This window comes from Sus scrofa, chromosome 11, assembly GCF_000003025.6.
Source record: "Sus scrofa isolate TJ Tabasco breed Duroc chromosome 11, Sscrofa11.1, whole genome shotgun sequence".
In the NCBI taxonomy this organism is placed as follows: Eukaryota; Metazoa; Chordata; class Mammalia; order Artiodactyla; family Suidae; genus Sus; species Sus scrofa.
The window spans coordinates 67,572,163-67,594,091 of NC_010453.5; the positions used below are offsets into that span (position 1 = coordinate 67,572,163).

A 21,929-nucleotide genomic window follows, 5' to 3' on the forward strand; every position below is an offset into this window, starting at 1 on the left:
ATCTAGTTTCTCCTGATCTCTCTCCCTGAACATGATACAGCCAACCTGCACATATCCATCCGTGTACTTACCTCTTCCCCAAAGCAGGTCCAAGCTCAAGTGCTTTCTAGTGAGACCATCCATTTCCTAGTCCAGATGCTCTGGATAACATGCACCCCTCTTTGTCAAGTCTAGATGGAACGTAAGGCAGTGGGGCGAGGGCCTGGGTCAGCCACTGGGGCCATGCTCAGCTCTGTTCTTTGATAGGCTCTCCCTCTGCTCTGTTCTTCTTGGCCACATTGGAGAGGGGCGTGGGGACAGGCTGACCCTTCTGGAGGTGGCACTACTTTACCAGCCCACCTCCTACTGCTGAGGATTTGAGATCCTGGGAATTGTCTTAGTGCAGAGATAGCCAAACTTTCTCCTTTACAGCATTGTTACTGTACTAATAATTTTCCATGGCAGAGTTTGCATTGCGGCTCAGTGGTAAGAAACCCGACTAGTATCCATGAGGAATGGGTTCAATCCCTGGCCTCGCTAAGTGGGTTAAGGATCCAGTGTTGCCACAAGCTGTAGGTCAAAGATGAGGCTCACATCTGGTGTTACTGTGGCTGGGGTGTAGGCCAGCAGTTGCAGTTCTGGTTCAACTCCTAGCGTGGCAGCTTCCATATGCCACAGGTGCGGCCCTATAAAAGAAAAAAAAAAATTTTCCCATGACGTCTCTGAGCCAACAGAAATACCTAACAGTCCAACGAACTAAGAAGCTAGGTACAAATGACTGAAGTAGTTCTCTCTTCATAATTTAGAAGCCATTTGAAGAAATGCCACTGTAAATTAGAAAATGGCAAAATTTAATTTCTTCTTAAGTCATCACAAATACTTGGTAGGGGGGCATGTATTCCTGTTGGACACGGCACAACTTTCCAAACCTTAGGACCAGACTGGGCATCACCACCTTCAATTCTGTCTTACATTGATTTTTGCGCTTTTTATCATAGCACCTGCCCATAAGCGCAGGCATCTGATGTCACGTAGCATCGGAGTACTCTTGCGGTACAGTGGGTTAAGGGTCCAGCGCCGTCACTGCAGTGGCTTGGGTCACTGCCGTGGGACTGATTCCATTCCCTGGCCTGGCAACTTCTACATGGCAGGAGAGGAGAGGAGAGGAGAGAAGGGGAGAGGAGAGGGAAGGAGAGGAAAGAAAAGAGAAAAAATGTAGCCTCATCTCTTGTTGAAACGGTGGGAGGACCTGTCCGTGTGGTGTCTGACAGATGTTTTATATTGCTGTATTTCCTAGAAATTTTTAAATACCCCCACAGAACTCCTGTGAAGGCTCTGCAGTACTCAGGACCCCTTGGGGCAAAGTTGGGGGACCATGGTTTGGGGATTAAACCATCACAGGTTTGTGACTGCCCTAGTGGCCCTTGAAAACTGAGTAGGAGACCAAAGCCATGAGTACGTCAGGGTCCTCGATTTGGGGTCCTCGAATTGGAAGCTTTCCATTGCAATTTTGGCCTTTTTATACCAACAGCCTCCCAAGTGTTGGGCTGGGCACCCCAGGATGGCAGCTGGGCAGTGCCAGGGCCCCCAGAGCCCCAGAGTGGTGCGGGTGGGAAGCATCCTCTTCCGTCTGGACCAGTGTGCCATACAAATGCCATGCTTCTTTTTATAGGTGTGGATTTCATAACTTTTCATCCTCTGTGCCTATGGAGTCCAAAGTCTTCACATGATCCAGGTCCTAAATCATAAGAGGTAACAATCAGCCAGCTTTAGACCAGAATCCAGGAAGAGAGGACAGTTTCATGGCAGGGGCATGGGGAACTACGCCCTAAAGAAATGACACTGAGCAGACAAGAGCCCTCTGCCCACGGAATGGGGGAAATGGAGGTTTACGCCAGTCAGCTGCTTAATCTGGTAGAGGAGAAGTCTTTCTTACCAAGTTCAAGATCTTCTTACAAAAGTATGTGGATCATGGAGTTCCCGTTGTGGCTCAGGGGAAACAAATCTGACTAGCATCTGTGAGGATGCAGGCCTTGCTCAGCGGGTTAAGGATCCAGTGTTGCCTTGAGCTGTGGTGTAGGTCGCAGACACAGCTCAGATCCTGCGTTGCTGTGGCTGTGACATAGGCCGGCAACGACGGCTCCAATTTGACTCCTAGCCTGGGAACCTCCATATACTGTGAGTGTGGCCCTAAAAAGACAGAAAGAAAAGAAATATATGGGTCAGGGGTTGGCGGACTTTTCCCAGAAAGGGCCGCCGAAGAGTCGATACTTTAGGCTTATAGACCATGTGACCTCTGTCCCCGTCAGGGTCACTCGGTTCCACAGCTGTGTCAGCACAGCAGCCGTAGTCAATGTTCCTACAACCCAGCACAATGTGTTCCAAGGACACTTGTTTACAAACGCAGCGAGCAGGCCAGACTTGTCCCCGGGACCATGGTTTGTTGACCTGTGCTCTAGATGAGTGACCTTGGGAGTCAAGGGAGTGATCGGACCCCTGAATAGGGTTCAAGCAGGATGAGTGTAGGGAAGTACAGGAAGGAGGAGAAAGAAACGCCAGCCACACCGCATGGAGACATAGAGCTGAGCTCAAGGAGCTCCCCTGGACTGTGTGTCATAAATAAGTCCATAATACATGACTGTATTACGAGAAAGGCAGAGTCCAAAATACATGCATGACTGGTGGGAATAGGAGGAAGATTCCTATGGAAGATTCAGGCCTTCCGGGAACAGGAGCAATAAACCTTCATAATAAAAAGAGTCATGGACTATCTATGAAGAATTATGAGGCCAAAATTAAGGGCAAGGTCCAAGTTTAATTTCTTTTTATTGTAATCCCAAGAGTGTTCCTGGTATGGGAAATAGTAGGCTCATATAATAAATATTTATGTTAGACACAGGAGAATTTAAAAATTAAAATTCTATTATTTAGAAAGTGCTTGAAAATATAAGGAACCTGGGACTTATACACTGCTGGTGGAAGTATACATTGATATAATTTTCCTGGAGGGAACTTTAGTAATATAACAAAAACCTTTAAATAATTTATACTTTAAAACTTTAATTTAAAGATATTATAGTTGGTATAATTACAACTATTTAGAAATGTGTATTATGAAGATGAACATTGTATTGATGTTTTGGGTTTTTTTTTTTTTTTTGTCTTTTCAGGGCCGTACCTGTGGCACATGGCGGTTCCCAGGCTAGGGAACTACACTACAGCCACGGCAATGCGGGATCTGAACCGCATCTGCCAGCTACATCGCAGCTCACCGCAATACCGGATCCTTAATCCACTGAGCGAGGCCGGGGATCGAACCTGTATCCTCATGGATGCTGCTTGAGTTCGCGAACTGCTGAACCACCATGGGAACTCCTGTATTGACGTTTATAATAGAGAAAAAATAGAAACGGATTAAATGCCCAATTATGAGGGTCTGTTTAAAAAAAATATGATTCACTCATAGAATGGCATAAATTCTATGTAGTGATTTTAAATTATCACGTGAATTAATATTGGTATATTTATTAAAGATAAATGGACTTAAAGATGGTTCACATAAGGATAAATGAGAAGATGGAGTTCCCATCTCAGTGGTTAACGAATCTGACTAGGAACCATGAGGTTGCAAGTTCGATCCCTGGCCTCGCTCAGTGGGTCGAGGATCTGGCGTTGCCGTGAGCTGAGGTGTAGGTCACAGATGGCAGCTCGGATCTGGTGTTGCTGTGGCTGTGGTGTAGGCCAGCAGCTGTAGCTCTGATTTGACCCCTAGCCTGGGATCCTCCAGATGCTGCGGGTGCAGCCCTGGAAAAAAAGACTAAAAAAATAAATAAATAAAGAGGATAAGTGAGAAGGGCACGTTATGGGAATGGATGCGTAGTACAATAACATTTTTCACTAGAATATATGTAGAATTTGGCGTCTGGCAATGGCTCACTGGATTATTTCAGAACAATCCTGCTGTTGAGAATGACAAGAAAAGCTAGACAAATTAATTAATAGATGAATTAACGGAAGAAGAAAAAAATCGCATGTGTTTGACGTTATCAGAGAACTAGCAAGGCAAACTGGGGAGCCAAGATCCAGAAGAAAGGGAAGCCAGGAACGTGAATCTGGCATTCAGAGCCGCCCTTCTCCTCCAGGCAACGGCTAATTTGAAAGAGACAATTTAATGGCAAAAGAAACAACACAGAGGTTTGGCACTGTCACAGGGCCAGGCGGGCAAAGTTTAGATTTCACTGCCCTCTAAGGAAGAGAAACTCTGGCAAACAACCCAGCCTTTTGACGGAGACCACACGGCACGACATCCTCAAAGCAAGGTGAATCAGAAATAGCCTAACGCTCACAAGGAGTACGTCCAGCTTCCAATCAGCTCAGTAGAGTAGCGTAAGAGGTCTGCCCTAGGCTTGCTCTGTGCCAGAAATAAACATAAATGCTTCGCCAGGAAGATACCATCATTTAGAGTCTCAAGCCATCTCTACATTTTTTTCGTCAACAATGTGTGGCCCTCAATAAAAATAAAATTAAATTAAAAAATAACCAGGCAGAGGAACTTACAGACTATAACTTACAGAATACAACTAGGCATACAAGAAGGCAAAAATGGACAGAAACCCAAAAAGAGAAAGATACAAGAGAAACATACTTGTAGGAGCAATCTAAGTGATCAGAAAGAACATTAAAGGAGTTCCCATCACAGCTCAGTGGAAATGAATCTGACTAGCACCCATGACGATGCAGGTTCGATCCCTGGCCTTACTCAGTGGGTTAAGGATCCAGTGTTGCCATGAGCTGTGGTGCAGGTCAAAGACCCTGCTCAGATCCAGCGTTGGTGTGGTTGTGGCGTAGGCCGGCAGCTGTAGCTCCAATTTGACCCCTAGCCTGGGAAGCTCCATGTGCCACGAATGCAGCCCTAAAAAGACAAAAAAAGAAAGGACACTAAAATAAATATGACTAATATAGTCAAGAAATTAAAAGAGAATTTTCTAGAAAACTGGAACTATAACAAACAAATCAGGTAAAAATTCTAGAAATAAAAAATATAATTTTTAAAAAATTCATCGGTTTAAAAGCCTATTAGATACTACTAAAGAGAGATTTAATAGAGAGATTGTGTGTGTGTGTGTGTGTGTGTGTGTGTGTGTGTGTGTGTATAATGCAGCTCAGAACGCAACGCTGAGTAAAGGAAGGCAGACATAAAGCAATAGTATCCATACAGAGTGCTGTAGAGTTCCACTTATACGAAGTTTTAAAAACAGACAAAAAGAATCTACGCTGTCAGACATCAGTGGTTAAATTTAGGGAGGATAATGGGATAATGATTATGTATGGGAAGGAGGGGGGCTATTTCTTGACCTAAGCTGTGGTTGAATTATTTATTAAGCTACTCATGATTTATGTACTTCTTTCTGTATATTTTATACATCAATAAAATATTTATTTTTATTTATTTATTTATTTTGCTTTTTAGGGCAGGCTAGGGTTGAATCGGAGCTACAGCTGCTGGCCTACACCACAGTCACAGCAACGTGGGATCTGAGCCGTGTCTGTGACTTACACCACAGCTCACGGCAACTCCAGATCCTTAACCCACTGAGCAAGGCCAGGGATTGAACCTGCAACCTTATCATTCCTAGTCGGATTCATTTCTGCTGCGCCATGATGGGAACTCCAAAATATTTCTTAATATTTGCATATACACACATATAAATAAAAAAGGCTATTAAGAGATGTTATCTTTGAGCCTTATGGATAATTTTTTCTTTTGATTTTTCTACAGTGATCCTAGGTTCTTTGTGATAAAGGAAATAAAAGAGAGAAAAAGAAGGAAAAAAAGAAAAGAAATGATCAGTTTTGGGTTTGCTTTGTTTTTATTTTATTTATTTTTAGTTTTAGGGTCATACCTGTGGCATATGGAGTTCCCAGGCTAGGGGTTGAATAGGAGCTGTAGCTAGGGCCTACACCACAGCCATGGCAACACCAGATCCAAGCCACAGCATCTGCAACCTACACCTAAGCTTGTGGGGGCACCAGATCCTTAACCCACTGAGGAAGGCCAAGGATTGAACCTGCATCCTCACGGAGACTATGTCAGGTTCTCAACCCACTGAGCAACAATGGGAACTCCTGTTTTTTTTTTTTAAATTGAGCCGTAATTGAAATATAACTGACTAGTTTTATTTATTAAAATTCCTCTCATCCCGGAATAAAAGAAAATGAGATTCAGATATGGCTTAAGAAAGAATCGCTGAGAATTAAAATTTGTTAAACAGAAAATGATGGATTCTTCTTTCTTGGTGGTCTTTCAGAACAGAATAAGTATTAAATGTGATCTTCCAAAAGCCATGGTTATAGACCAGAATACCTAAGATTCATTCTGCATCTATGATCCTATAGTCTTTTTTTTTTTTTTTTTTTTTTTTTTTGGTCTTTTTGCTTTTTCTAGGGCCGCTCCCTCGGCACATGGAGATTCCCAGGCTAGGGGTCTAATCAGAGCCACAGCAACGCGGGATCTGAGCCGCATCTGCAACCTACACCACAGCTCATGGCAACACCGGATCCTTAACCCACTGAGCAAGGCCAGGGATCGAACCTGCAACCCCATGGTTCCTAGTCGGATTCGTTAACCACTGCGCCATCATGGGAACTCCATGATCCGATAGTCTTCTGTGTAAGGGAGGTAAATATATTCAAGGAACTTCCTTTATGGCGAGCTTACTTTCCACATAGTGGGCCGGTGGCTGGCAATAATAATACGTAATCATGTCCTGAGGACCTCACAGTCTGTGGAGAGCATATAGTTATAGATGAAATGTGATCACGCAGAATAGATGCCATTCACTCCTTCATTAACAATTCTGAACTGTCCAGGCATTGGTCAGACACTGATCGAGGGACTGGGAGATTGCAATAACCAAATCAACATCTATGTTCTCACGGAGTTTACATTCCGGTCGGCAAGTATGTAACACATCAAGTGGTGCAAGGTGCAATACAGGAGACACGAAGCCGAGTGAGGATGACGGATGATGGTGGAGACCGTGGCACACAGAACCCATTTTAGATACGCTAGATGGCCCAGGAGCGTCTCTGCATTCGGGGACACTTGGACAGACACCTGAAGGAAGTGAGGGAGGGAGCGATCTCCCTGACCGTTCAGACTTGAGCAGCCCTGGAAGAGGACGTGTGCTTGGACCATGGCTGAAGCAGCACGGCCAGTGTGGCAGGAGCAGTGTGAGTAGGCAAGAGGGAATGCAAGAGGTGAAACAGCTTGGGGCAGGTCACGTCGGGGCTGTGGTCCATGATGAGGACTTGAAACAGGAAGCTGCTGAAGAGTTTGGAACAGAGGCGTCGTAGGATCTGTGTTCCTCCGGCTGCTGCGTGGGGAATTGATGGTGAAAAGGCAGCTGTGGAAAAGGCCACAGGAAGACTCTGGCTCTTCTGTCTGCAGGACGTGAGAGTGATACAGACCACGAAGCTATTACAGGCACTAAGGGAAAGAGATATAATTCTGGGTATATTTTGAAGGCAAAGACAACAGGATCTGTTTAAGGAACAGATATGGAGTGTAAGTAGAATCAAGGAGTCAAGAATAACTCCAAGGATTTGGGTCTGAGAAACCAAGAGACTGGAGATGCAACATTGATGGAAATGGTGGGAGTCTTGAGATGTACATTTGGGATGGAACTCAAGTCAATGCCTTTTTTTTCCCCACATCCCTGGTGTGTGGGAATTCCAGGGATCAGACAAAGACACAGCAGTGATGCCAAGTCCTTAACTGCTAGGCCACCAGAGAACTACCTTTTAATACAAAGAAAGAAGAAACTAGGAGTTCCCACTGTGGCTCAGTGGTAACAAAGCCAACTAGTATCCATGAGGACTCAAGGTCAATCTCTGGCCTTGCTCAGTGCATTAAGGATCCAGCGTTGCTGTGAGCAGTGGTGTAGGTCGAAGATGCAGCTCGGATCTGGTGCTGCTGTGGCTGTGGCATAGACCAACAGCTGAAGCTCAACCCCTAGCCTGCGAATTTCCATATGCCATGAGTATGGCCCTAAAAAGCAAAAAGAAGAAAAAAAAAAAAAGAAGCAGCAGCAGCAGCAACTAAAAATACTGAGTAAGGCAGGCACCCCTTCAGGATTAAAAGAACCATTCTCATGTTTTAATACCACCTCTGAAAATTATGCATACCACAAATCAAAAACTATTTGCTATGAATTTGCTCAAATTTCTCTTTTCTTTCTTATTGCATTTTATTTTATTTCTTCTGGCTGTACCCACGGCATATGGACATTCCCAGGCTAGGGGCCACACCAGATCCAAGCCACGTCTTTGCCCTGCACCACAGCTTGTGGCAACACCAGATCCTTAGCAAGGCCAGGGATCGAACCCCCATCCTCATGGACACAAGGTCAGGTTCTTAACCCACTAAGCCACAAGGGGAACTCTGTGTTTTTAAGAAATGTTGTCCTAGTGTGATTAGGTGGAAAATCATAACATGATAGTTCCCGGAAGCATCTTAACATCCTCCGTCTGTTGTGAATGTATTAAGACCAGAGTGATACATCAGAGCTATCCAATAGAACTTTCTCTAATAAGGGAAACATTCTCTATCGCAGAGTAGAGTAACCACGAGCTACAGAAGACTACTGATCTCTGGTAATATGGCTAGTGTGACTGGTGAACCGATTTTTAAATTGTATTTCAAGTAATACATTTAAATTTAAGTAGCCCCATGTGGCTAGTGGCTACTGTTTGGACAGAGAAGTTACCAACTCTTAGTATTGGAAGTTGTATTTTCTAATTTTCTCAATGTGTAGATGACGAAAGTCAGCCTTAAAGAAGCAATATGATTTGCCCAACTTCCTAATTCCTTGTACCAAAACATGTTCCTGATTTTGTCACTAGTCATCCCTAGTGCGACCTTTCTGCTGAAATCCACTTCTTTGGGAGAAACTTTTAATTTTCAGATTAGCAGACCAAAAGCATTCCTCACAGACGAGCAGCAGTAATAAGACCCTTTAAAGGGGGGGAAAAAGACCTTAAGTGGAACTATATTTAGAAAAATGTGATTTTCTCCATAAGGAATCTCAAAAATTATTATGATTATAATAAATTACATATCATGGCTCATATGATGATTACTTTTCTTAAGTGGAATCATTTACTGAAACTCAGAATCAGCTGCAGGTAACATTGCTGCAGTGGTGAGCTGAGTGTCTAAGCAAAGACCCCAATTTCTGAGGCTTTACAATCGTCCTGAATGATAATGAAGTGGGGACAAATAAAAAAAAAAAAAACGCCTTGAAAAATGACTGCATCTATTTAAAAAAGAAACCACATCAACCTCCAACCACCCTCTACATTCTACACAAATACCTTGGGAACAAAGGGGTCGGAGTCGTGTGTGCAGGTGGTTGATGGTGGTTGAGCAGGAACTCGAGGTCTAGGGGGAGGGGAGGAATTATCTTTCTTCTCTGTGCTAATAAACACAGTCCTGGGGGCCTTACTGTGTACCAGGTCCTGTAGCCCACAGAAGCTCTTTTCTACAGCTTCAACTACACTCTACATGTCCTTGCACTTTTTTTGCACATTCACCTAGCAAGCATTTAATTCTAGACCAAAGGTCCATCTTCTGGAGTTCCTGCTGTGGTGCAGTGGGTTAAGGATCCAACTGCAGCAGTTTGGGTCGCTGCCGTAGGCATAGCTTCCATCCCTGGCCCAGCCGAGTGGGTAAAAGGATCCAGCGTTGCTGCTGCAGCTCTTCGGCATAGATCACAGCTGCACTTCGAATTCAGTCTCTGGCACGGGAACTTCCATATGCTGCAGGTGTGGCCACTAAAAAAAAAAAAATGGATGAGGGTAGGATCCCTGGGCTTGCTCCGTGGGTTACAGATCCTCCGTTGCTGTGAGCTGTGGTCTGGGTCACAGGAGTGGCTTGGATCTGGCATTGCTGTGGCTGCGGTGCAGGCTGGCAGCTGCAGCTCTGATTCAACCCTTAGCCTGGGAACTTACATATGCTGTATATGCAGCCCTAAAAAGACCAAAAAAAAAAAAATCCATCTTCTCTCTCTGGCACCTGGGAAGGCTAACACCTGGGGTAAACCTCACTGTGGGGTGGGCTGGCTACAGATCTACGATTACCAGTCTCAGATGGGGCCCAGCACTCCCTGTAGACCCCCTCTGCCCCTCTAGGTGGTCTTTCTTCCCACTGTAGTCCATCACTCTTAGCCGATGACCAACCTTCCTTCCTGCTTCACGGAGAACCGATGCCATCAGATAAGAAATCTCAGTATCTCAGCTCCGTGTCTATAGACCTACTGACATCGCTCCAGGTCTCTCGTCCCGTTACAAGAACGGACATGGGCTTCCTCACATCCAAGTCCATTTCCTCCAGCCCGCCTCTCTTTTTCACTGACTGTGTGCTAGCTTTGGTTCTCTGTCAATTCTGCATCTTCAGTTTCTCTGCTCAATATCTCCCATGGGCATTTAAACATGCTCATGTCTCTTCTTTTAAAAAAGATACAGAAACAATCCTTCTTCGACACCCCCTTCACCTTCAGTTACCACCCCGACGGTCTCCCTCCCTCCACGACAACTTCTTGGAACTGTGTTCTATCTTGTTACCTTATCGTCCCCTCTCAGACCCCTCCAATCTTGTGTCCTCCCCCACCAGTCCACAGATCCCCCCAATCCAGGGCCACCCCCACTTCTCTGCACAAAATTCACCAATGACATAGGCAGATATATCTCATGGGCAATTTGCAGGCTTTTATTTTTTTTCTTTTAGGGCCGCACCCTCGACACATGGAAGTTCCCAGGCTAGGGGTCGAACTGGAGCTACAGCTGCTGGCCTACACCACAGCCACAGCAACACCAGATCCGAGCCTCATCTGCGACCTACACCACAGCTCACGGCAACGCCAGATCCTTAACCCACTGAGCAAGGCTAGGAATCAAACCCGCAACCTCATGGTTCCTAGTCAGATTCATTAACCACTAAGCCATGATGGGAACTCCTCCTCATACCTTTTAGGTTTCTCCTTCTTAGTCTCCCCAGTGAGCTCAATTATTTTACCAAACCGTTAAATACTGGACGCTCTTAAGGCTCAGTTCCAGAGCCCCTGTCATTCCTCTTTGCTCCCTTGGGTCCATTATACCATTTAGTTAACCTGGTAACTCCCAATTTATATCTCTGGTCCTCTTTTGAGCTCAAGACTTGTAAATCCAACTATCCCACCTGTAATCTCCATGTGGATGTTTGCCAAGGTCAAGATCTCCCCCTACAAACTGGCTTCTCCTCCTGCGTTCTCAGCATTGACTAATCTGATCACGCAGACTCATTCACTCACAAATCCCCAGCCCTTGCCTTGTCTTCCCCTGGTTAATCAGTTAATCCATCCATCGCTTGGAAATTCATCCATTTCCTCCGTCTGTGCTGTTACCGCCCTGCTCTTAACCCTTGCCACCCAGGTGTGGTCCGTGACCAGGAGCACCCTCTTCCTCCAGGAGCCTGTTAGAAATGCAGTATCTCCGGTCCCACCCCAGACCTCTGAATCTGAATTTACATTTAATAAGACTCCCATGTGATTTGGTGATTTGCCTGTACACAAAATTTGAGAAGCCCCTGCCGAAACCGCTGTAATTTCTCCACCTGCTCTTTCTGCATTGACGTTGGCCCCTTCTGATAGATTCTTCACACAGCAAAACAAATCACGTCCCTCACATACTAAAAACCTTTCAATAACCTCTCATTTTTTAAAAAAGAATAGCGTGTATTCTGTGGCGTATTCCTTTTATATGCTATGATTTAAGATACTGTTGTCCTTTAACTTTCATCTCTATGGTATCTGTTTTAAGACAAAAAATATTTGACAGCCCTATTTTGTTAAGTGCCTTAAATCAAGAAATGTTTCATTTGATTTTGTCCCTTTTTGTATGAATGTTATATTTGCATTGCAAATGGGACTATTCCTCTGTTCATGTAGTTGGTTAATTTGTATAATAAATGCACATAAAAAGCCCCCACGGGGAGTTCTCATCGTGGTTCGGTGGAAACAGATCTGACTAGCAACCATGGGGATGTGGGTTCGATCCCTGGCCTCGCTCAGTGAGTTAAGGAGCCAGCGTTGCCATGAGCTGTGGTATAGGTTACAGATGTGGCTTGGATCCCGCTTTGCTGTGGCTGTGGTGTAGGCCAGCAGCTACAGCTCCGATTAGACCCCTAGCCTGGGAACCTCCACATGATGTGGGTGTGGCCCTGAAAAGGAAAAAAAAAAAAAAGCCCTCAAGTATTAAAAAAGTGGTTTTCTTTTCAAACTTTCCATAAATTGTGCTCTGAAAGCTTGAGAGAAACCTCTTTGGATGGAGGATCAAAATTTGAATGTTGTGAGCATGGAGACTAAAACCCTTTCTCGTTGTTTTTGTTATTTTGGAGTTTCTTGTTTTATTTATTTATTTTTTTAAGAGGACCACCGTATATCCTGGACATTATGGCCACTCCTTTGAAACAACATCATCTGATAAACCACTTGTGTGGAAAATAGGTTCAGCACTGTTTCAACCCTGAGTCAAATGCCAGTGTGGAAAAAGTTTTTGTTGTCCTGGGCAACCTATAGGCCTTTGAAAATAAAACTGCTGCTGAGTCTGTAAAATTCAATCGAAAAAAACATCACTTTCACTTGTGCAAACACAAAAGAAGAGTTTGGGAACAGAAATATTTCATAAGGCTATAACATCAAATGCAATGCAGATTTTTCTCAAAAGCTCTCTGTACCTTATCATTTGTAGTTAGGTAAGGGATACCACTGATAAACTTTAAGTTGTTTAGAATGTAGGCTGAAATCACCAGGAAGCCCAGTTTTCAAGGAGATACTTTGCAGATACTTCCAGGAAGACCAAAGGGGCTTCTCCAGAACTGTCCTGGTTCTTTCAAAGCTCTGGACAGCGATCACTGGTGGTGTTATAGCGCCATGTCTTCTTGCTTCGGAGGACCACAAATGACAGTAGGATTTTTTTTTTTTTTTTCCTTTTTGGTCACCCCATGGCATATGGAGTTCCTGGGCCAGGGATCAGATCTCAACCACAGTTATGACCTATGTCACAGCTGTGGCAACAGCCAGATCCTTTAACCCACAGTGCCAGGCTGGGGATTGAACCTGCGTCCAATCCCATTGCACCATGGCGGAGATTCCAAAGGTAGGACTTTCTCAAGACAACTTCAGGAGGGATGACAGTGGCTTCTGCAAAGTAGGGACCAAAAAATATGAAACATGAGGACGAGCTTGAAAAGACAGGACTTGGGAGAGAAGGAGAAGGATCAAACCCCCCCCCCACACACAAAACCAGCAAAGTAAAAGAAGCCAGGTACAGAGAACAAGATATTGTACGGCGAGTCCATTGCTATGAAACCCAGAACAGACAAGTCTGTAGCCACAGAAGCAGATTAGTGGTTGCCTAGGGCTGGGGGAGAAGGACAGAGGGATCAGGGGTCAATGGCTAGGGGGTTTAGAGCTTCTTTTTGGCTTTAAATGAAAACTCTAAAACTGGTTGTGATGATGGGCTATACTAAAAGACACTGAACGGTCTACTTTAGGTGGATGGATTGGATGGTATATGAGCTGTGTCTCAATAAAGCTGTTTAAAAATAAATAAAAATAAATTCTAAAAAATACCCTCCAAAGAAAGACGAGGAAGAAAAAAATGTAAAGATGTTGAGTAGAACAGGGATGATCATTTCTTAGGATGCATATACAGCTATTTCTTGAGTTTCTTCCAAGTTCACTATCAACCATTGACTTCCAGCTACAGGAGATGAAGCTTCCACCTCTTACACAGCCCCCTCACCACACACACACACACACACACACACACACACACACACACACACACACGTTTTCCTCCACCAGCCTCCCATGGCAGCTACATTGCAATTTTTTGGAAGATCAATATTCAGCATTGATGACTCAAATTTATATCTCCATCAGAGTTCTTTCTGGAGTCTGGACCATATCCAAGTGCTTACTAAACATCTATGACTATCTAGTAGGCATCTCAAACGTAATTCGTCCAGAACTGAGCTCTTGATCCCCTTCCCAAACCTGCTCCTCTCATTGCCTTTCCCATCTCAGGAAACCGCAGTCATTTTCCCAGTTGCTCAAGCTGAGAACCTCAGAAGCACCTCTGACTTCACTCTTACCCTCCCATTCTATATCTGATCAGTCAGCAAACCCATGTGGCTCTACCTTCAAAATATACTCAGAATCTGACACCTTCTCACCACGTTCATGGTCCACCCATGCCCACCCCCACCCAACCCCTGATCCAAGACACAGTCCTCTCCCTGGAACCACTGCAATGGCCTCCCAGTTCGTTTTTCCACTTCTGTCCTTGGTGCCTTGATCTATTCTCAACAGAGTGATCCAGTTAAGACGAAGGTCAGATTATGCCACTCCTTGGCTCCAAAGCCTCTAGTGGTCCCCAGTGTACTGCAGGGACATGACTGGCGCTAAGGTTCCTGACCCAGTAAATCCAGCTGGCCTTGGGCTCATCTGTAACTCAAGCACACAGGTTTAATTCCTATCATCTATAGTTTTCTGGAAGGGCGGCAAGGTTAAACCTCCACTTAAAACATAAACCACAAAAGCAACTCAGCCGTTGTCTATGAAGTTTATAATCATCTCCAATAAAGACTTGACTTTACCCTGATAAACAGGAGTCCATGCCATTGCTCTATGAACGGGAGGTGGACTCTTTCTTTCCTTCCTTCCTTCCTTCCTTCCTTCCTTCCTTCCTTCCTTCCTTCCTTCCTTCCTTCTTTCTTTCTTTCTTTCTTTCTTTCTTTCTTTCTTTCTTTCTTTCTTTCTTTCCTTTTTATTTTTGGGCCACCCCATGGCACATGGAGCTCCCGGGCCAGGGATCATAGTTGTGACCTAAACCATAGCTGCGGCAATGCCAGATCCTTAACCCGCTGTGCCAGGCCAGGTGATGAACCTGCATCCCAGCGCTCCCGAGACGCCGCTGATCCTGTTGACCACAGCAGGAACTCCACTAGGTTTTTTTTCTAGCCAGTCTAAAGCAAATCCAGCTTTGATTTCCTTAATGAGAAGGAAGAGAAAACACCTGCTCATTCTCCCAAACTTTATTTATATAATCCTCTGGTGCCTTACACAATGTATTTGCTGCATTTTCAGGGTCCTAACTTGGGGAGCCAACAAGATTTTTCCCAAAGATACTGAGGTACATCTACTGGGGCTACACTTTGGACACCTTATTACCTGTTTCTTTTTTTTTTTTTTTTTTTTAGGGCTGCACCTGCAGCATATGGAGGTTCCCAGGCTAGGGGTTGAATCGGAGCTGTAGCTACTGGCCTACACCACAGCCACAGCCATGCCAGATCCGAGCCGAGTCTGCAACCTACACCACAGTTCACAGCAACGCCAGTTCCTTAACCCACTGAGCAAGGCCAAGGATTGAACCTTTGTCCTCATGGATGCTAGTCAGATTCGTTTCTGCTGAGCCGTGACAGGAAGTCCATTACCTGTTTCTTTCTGTTTGCAAATGGCCCTGTCCTTAATTAGTATGAGATTGTTGATCCAGTAAATTGTTCTGTTGATTACTGATTATTGTTCCCCCAGTATTCATCTTCATGTGATCTAGGAATGCTGCCACCAGAATTAAAATTTGGAATTTCCTACCTGGATTACAGAAGCAGCACTGGGAGGATTTATAGAAAGATTGCTACAAGCTAGTTAGGGAGCATGCTTGTGAACAGAAACCTTTTTGAGCCCATTTTTCTCTGACCTACTGGGAAGGAGGGAGTGGCAAAAGCATCGCCCTCTGCTGAGGCTAAGAGACCCTCCTCCCTCACCTCTGGGTGGAGGAAGGTCTGCAGAGGAAGCCAGCCCTCCCCCCCAGATCTCCTGCGGGTTAAGCTACTTCTGGTCCTGGCCCCACTCCACACGCGTCTTTATATATGTATTCATTCCAGCTCCTGCTTTCCTTTCCTCTTCAAGTCTTTCGCTAAGAATTTATCTCTTAGAGTTCTTTCAACGCTGACTTCCATTTCTCGACTTCCATTTTCCTTGCTGTCCATCCTTCTTCTCTCATTCACAAATACTGGCCGAATGCCCTACTATGTTTTTGTGAGGGTTTATTTTACATCGGACTCCATCTCTGCCCTGGTGGAATTCACAAGGCAGCTGGCAAACAACCGGACAACCTATATACCCACACAGAAGATGCACGATCTCATATTTTCAATATTTCTGAAGTTGAAATTCATCTTTTTTTTGGCCACACCCATGGCATGTGGAGGTTCCGGGGCCTGGGACTGAATCTGCACCACAGCAGTGATCTGAGCTGTAGCAGTGACAGTGCCAGATCCTTAACCCACTGGGCCACCAGGGAACTCCTGAAATGCACATTATAGGTGATGAGAGAGAGAGAAAGAAAGAAGGAGGAAGAGGAGAGAGAAGAGAAACTTTCCAGTCTCCACGTTAGAGAAAACTGCAGTATAGTCACCCCTTTATACTTTTAGTTTTTGCTCCTGCTGTTTGCCTCTATGCTTCGGATTCATGTGCTGAAGCTGCCCTCTTTTTTTTTTTTTTTTTTTTTTTTTTTTTGTCTTTTGCCATTTCTTGGGCTGCTCCCACGGCATATGGAGGTTCCCAGGCTAGAGGTCTAATCGAAGCTGTAGCCGCCGGCCTACACCACAGCCACAGCAACTCGGGATCCAAGCCACGTCTGCGACCTACACCACAGCTCACGGCAACACCGGATCATTAACCCACTGAGCAAGGCCAGGGACCGAACCCGCAACCCCATGGTTCCTAGTCGGATTTGTTAAACACTGAGCCATGATGAGAACTCTGGAAGTTGCCCTCTTATGCTGCCTTCCTCCCAGGAGCAGAGCCTGGGCCAAGAGCCTGCATATGGATAGTTTGCCTGGGGCCTGATGCCTGGGAGCAGAGGGGAAGGGCTGGGCAGAGGGCAACAGGGGAGGAGGGAGGGCATTTCCGGTGCCCTGTAATCACCGCCATGGGGAGCTGGGGTTCAGTCCTGCTGGGGAGCCATGCAGAACATGCCTCAGAATTGTCTATCCACAGACAGACGGGGGGCATTTTCCCACAAGCTTTAAGCTCCACATGCCTAAGAGCCGCACTGCATGCTGGGGAAGTGCAGCCGAGGTGAGGTGCTGTCAGATTACACCTGCTAGAAGCAGGTCGCTGAAGCAATGGCTGGAGAAAGAGGTGGGCAGCAAAAGTGTCCAATACAACTGCTATCTTTTCCCTTTCTTATGGAAATATTCATAGCGGCTTTATTCACCATAGCTCAAAACTCAAAATAATCCCAAAATCCATCTACAGGAGAATGGATAAACGAAATATAGTGTATTTGTCTGATGAAATTCTACGCAGCAGCAAAAAAAGAATGGAGAGCTGATACACGCAGCAACATGGGTGACCGTTACAGACACGCAACTAAGCAAAAGAGGTTGAAAACCAAAGCATGCCCACTCTAAGATCCTTCTAATGAAATCACAGAACAGGCAAATTAATCTATGGGTGGGGGGTCAAAACAGTGACTGTCTCTGGGGGGGTATGGAATTAACTGCCAAAAAGCACAAGAGAACTTTCTAGAATGATACAAGTGGTTCACAGCTTGATAAAGGTGGGGATTGCGTGGGTTTATGCATTTATCAAAATCCATTAACTTGTACGTTTAAGATGTGTACGTTTCACTCTGTGTACATTTCACCTAAAAAATATACAAAAATACTTAACTAGTAGATTTACCTCTCACAGTGGTAGAAGTGAGTAACTCTGAAATTACTTTCTGTATCCTCAAGTCTTAAGCAAATGAATAGGATATATTTAGGATAATGAGAGCTGGGTTCTCACTGTTGGAAAAATGGGAATTAAAAATACAGACAGAAGGGGGAGTTCCCACCATGGCTTAGTAGTAACGAACCCAACTAGTATCCTATGAGGATCAGGTTCGATCCCTGACCTTACTCAGTAGGCGGTGGATCCGGTGTTGCCATGAGCTGCAGTATAGTTTGCAGAGGTGGCTCAGATGTAGTGCTGCTGTGGCTGAGGTGTGGGCCGGCAGCTGCAGCTCCGATTCAACCCCTAGTTTGGGAGCCTCCATATGCCACAGGTATGCCCCCCCCCAAAAAAAAAAAACTGACAGGAAGGAGACTAGAATGTACCCTGTGGAGCTGGTTTGGAACTGGAGACACCAATATGATCTCACAGTTTTGTGTGGCTAGAGATAGACCTGCATATATATGTGCACATATCCACACACACACACACACACACACACACACACACACACACACACACACCCTAACTCTATCTGCTCAGAGGGCCTCGGAGCAGTGATGCATCAGAAATGGTGAGCACATGTAGAGCCCAGATCTTGGTTTCTTAATACCACTTTCTACCGAAAGGAACTAGGGCTCTTTGGAGAATGGACTGACTCCAGGGCTGGGACAGGAAAAGTAAAAAATGACCCCAAAAGAGCTTGTATTAAGTAAGAAAGTGGCTCAAATACTGATGGGAAGATGTCAAAAGCACAGAGGGACCAACCTGAAGGAGTTCCCAGTGGTCAAATCGGGGGCAAGCTGAGCATCAAGGTAAATAATGACTGTGATGGAAGTCAGTCGTCACGAAACCCATGACAAAGTAAATTGGAAATGATGAGGCTAAAGCAACAAGAATTAGCAAGTGAAGCGGGGCAGTTCCCATTGTGGTGCAGCAGAAATGAATCCGACTAGGAACCATGAGGCTGCGGGTTCAATCCCTGGCTTCACTCAATGGGTAAAGGATTCGGTATTGCCATCAGCTGTGGTGTAGGTCACAGACGTGGCTCAGATCCCGAGTTGCTGTGGCTGTGGCATAGGCCGGCAGCTATAGCTCTGATTTGACCCCTAGCCTGGGAACCTCCACATGCCGTGGGTGTGGGCCACACGCCCCCTGCCCCCCCCCAAAAATTAAGTGAAGCAGGAATGACAGCAACTGGAGACCACATCCTACTCAAGACAGAACTTACTGCTAATATCCTGATAAATAGCATCCTCTCCCCAAACAGCAAGAATTCCAGAGACCCAAGTGTGCACACGGGCTGCCTAGTTGCTAAGAGCTCTAAGGTGGCCACAGGTTTCCACTTAGGGTGCTGACTTAGAATTCTGCACCATTTCTTACCACTTCTAACCCTGGTGACAGCAAAAAAGCACACCCACGTGCAGCAGGTATAAGTTCACAAACTCAGCATGTGCAAAAAAAAAATCTATTTCTCCATTTTCTTTATATCAGAGTAAACCTTTCATATTGTAACACTTTTTTTTCCTGGCCTGCTAGGGTGGAAGAAAATGACATTTTCAGAGTTATGAGGTCTCTCTCTTCTCTTCCAAAACTCTGAATAGAAGTCACAAGTCCTTTTTTTTTTTTTTTTGTATTTTTTCAGGGGTGCACCCACCCACAACACATGGAGATTCCTAGGCTAAGGGTTGAATCAGAGCCACAGCCGCTGGCCGACGCCACAGCCACAGCAACGTGGGATCCTTTAACTCACTGAGCAAGGCCAGGGATAGAACCCACATCCTCATGGAAACTAGTTGGGTTCTTAACCTGCTGAGCCACAGCGGGAACTCCCCCCAAAGTTCTACCTGGTGCTGGGAACAGGCAATGCCTCCTGGGTTTTGCGTCCTCTTTGTCACTCCATTTTCTAAAACCGCCAGAGGCTTGAAGCCCCTGCTTCCTTTGGGCTGGGAGCCTTCTATTTAGGGTCCAGCTTCCTATGGCCATCCTAAATCTCCCCACTTCCTCTGGGGACGGCAGGGAGCAAAGCCAGAAGCTGGAAAGAAATGCCTCCTGCCGCCCCGCCTTTGCCTCCAAGATGCTCCTCTGTCCAGGGTGTCTGCAAGGGAAGAGAGCATTATTTCTCCAATATCTCTGATTTTAGGGGAAAAAAGTCCTGGAGGAAAGGCATCTCGAGTCATTTCCCTTGGGGCCCAGGAGCCCCCACCTTCCCCTGAGGCACAGTGTCAGTGTGGGAGCACAGAAGTCTTGCTCACCTTGGGGGATCGGCGTGGTGGAGGAGAAAGTGTCAGGAGAGACAGGAAAACATCGTACAGATTATCTAGAGGCGACCGGGGCTGTCTGTAGAATGGAAATCTATGGCTTGTGCGTTAATCACGCCTAAGCATCAAGAAGCTTATGTGTAGCTCACTTTAGGTTCACTGGAGGAACGCTGGGGTCCAGTGACCTTTCTTCTAGACTGCTGACCTGGTCCAGCCTCCCATCCCCGGAGGACACCTGCTACACCACGGTCACAGCGCGGTCATCAGATCCTGCTCCAAGGTAGCCAAGCCCAGGACAAAGCTGCCTCCCAGAGCACCCATGCCCTTTCCTAGCGGCTCTCATTTAAGGCAGCTTCTGCCTCTTTACCTTCTTTTCACGGATCCATGTTTCATCCTTTGAAACAGACCCGAGTTTGCCTAGTTTTCTTTTTTTTTTTTTTTTTTTTGTCTTTTTGCCATTTCTTGGGCCACTCCCGCGTCATGTGGAGGTTCCCAGGCTAGGGGTCCAATTGGAGCTGTAGCCACCGGCCCGGGCCAGAGCCACAGCAACGCGGGATCCGAGCCGCGTCTGTGACCCACACCACAGCTCACGGCAACGCCGGATCCTTAACCCACTGAGCAAGGGCAGGGACCAAACCCGCAACCTCATGGTTCCTAGTCGGATTCATTAACCACTGCGCCACGACGGGAACTCCTGTCTAGTTTTCTAACAGTGGTTCCAGGGACGGAATTCTATTTTAATTATTTATTTTTTTAAGGCCACACCCACAGCATATGGAGGTTCCCAGGCTATGGGTCTAATCGAAGCTGTAGCTACCAGCCTACACCACAGCCACAGCAATGCCAGATCGGAGCTGCGACTGTGACCTACACCACAGCGCACGGCAATGCTGGATCCTTAACCCACTGAGCGAAGCTAGGGATCAAACCCGCAACCTCATAGTTCCTAGTTGGATTTGCTTCTGCTGCGCCACGACGGGAACACCCCAGGGACATAATTTTAAAGTTTCTGCAGAACTCTGAGGACCAATCTGCTTGGGCCTTGAGTCTTAAACTCCCTTAAAACATCTACATCTTAAGTCCGTTTCTATCTAGGACTTTGTACCCTCTTTAAGGATGTCCATTCTACTCATTCCATTTAAAACTTTTCTCATTAAGGGCGAGGTGGAAGGAGTGGGATGGACTGGGAGTTCGGGGTTAACTACTGGATTACATTTAGAATGGATAGACAATGAGGTCCTGCTGTGTAGCACAGGGAACCATGTCCAATCACTTGTGACGGAACATGATGAAAGACAATATGAGAAAGGAGTGTGTGTAGATGTATGACTGGGTCACTTTGCTGTGCAGCAGAAATTGACAGAACATTGTGAGTCAACTATTACCAAAGTATTTTTAAAAATTTCAGTTAAATTTGAGCAATACAAAAACATTTTCTCATTAAAAAAACTAAATTGAAATCAAGTAGTTCTTTTCTCTTTCATTGCTTAACTTTACTCTCATTATCTAAACAGCAAAAGTTCATAGTTTTTAAAAACAAGGAAAAAAGACCAAGAGAAGTGAAATTACCCATAAACTCAACACCTCGATCTCATTTTAGGTGGAAAAAATATAGGCATAATTATATTTTTACCAAATAGTCCACTGGCTCTACTGTTTTGAACTTGCTTTTCCCATGTAATGATATGTCTTGGAGCTCCCCTTGTGGCTCAGCAGTAACAAACCCTGACTAATATCCATGAGGATGCAGGTTCAATCCCTGGCCCCGCTCAGTGGCTATGTCCGTGGTGCGGGTGCGGCCGTAAAAAGTCAAAAAAATCAGAAACAAAAACAAAAAACAACCCCCCCAAAACCCCACAGTATGTCT

The 21,929-nt window shown here is 45.5% G+C and overlaps 1 long non-coding RNA gene across 2 annotated transcripts in view; it reads right to left on the reverse strand.

Annotated features, from left to right (window-relative positions):
• LOC106505337 overlaps positions 585-21,929 on the reverse strand; it is a 50,609-nt gene continuing 29,264 nt past the window's right edge. Inside the window, exon 3 of one of the 2 annotated variants that reach the window (XR_001299653.2) lies at positions 585-1,717. This is a non-coding gene — a long non-coding RNA (uncharacterized LOC106505337). Of the gene's footprint in view, positions 1,718-6,592; positions 7,469-21,929 lie in introns of those variants that run through there. The other variant, XR_002336571.1, reaches the window with a different exon arrangement.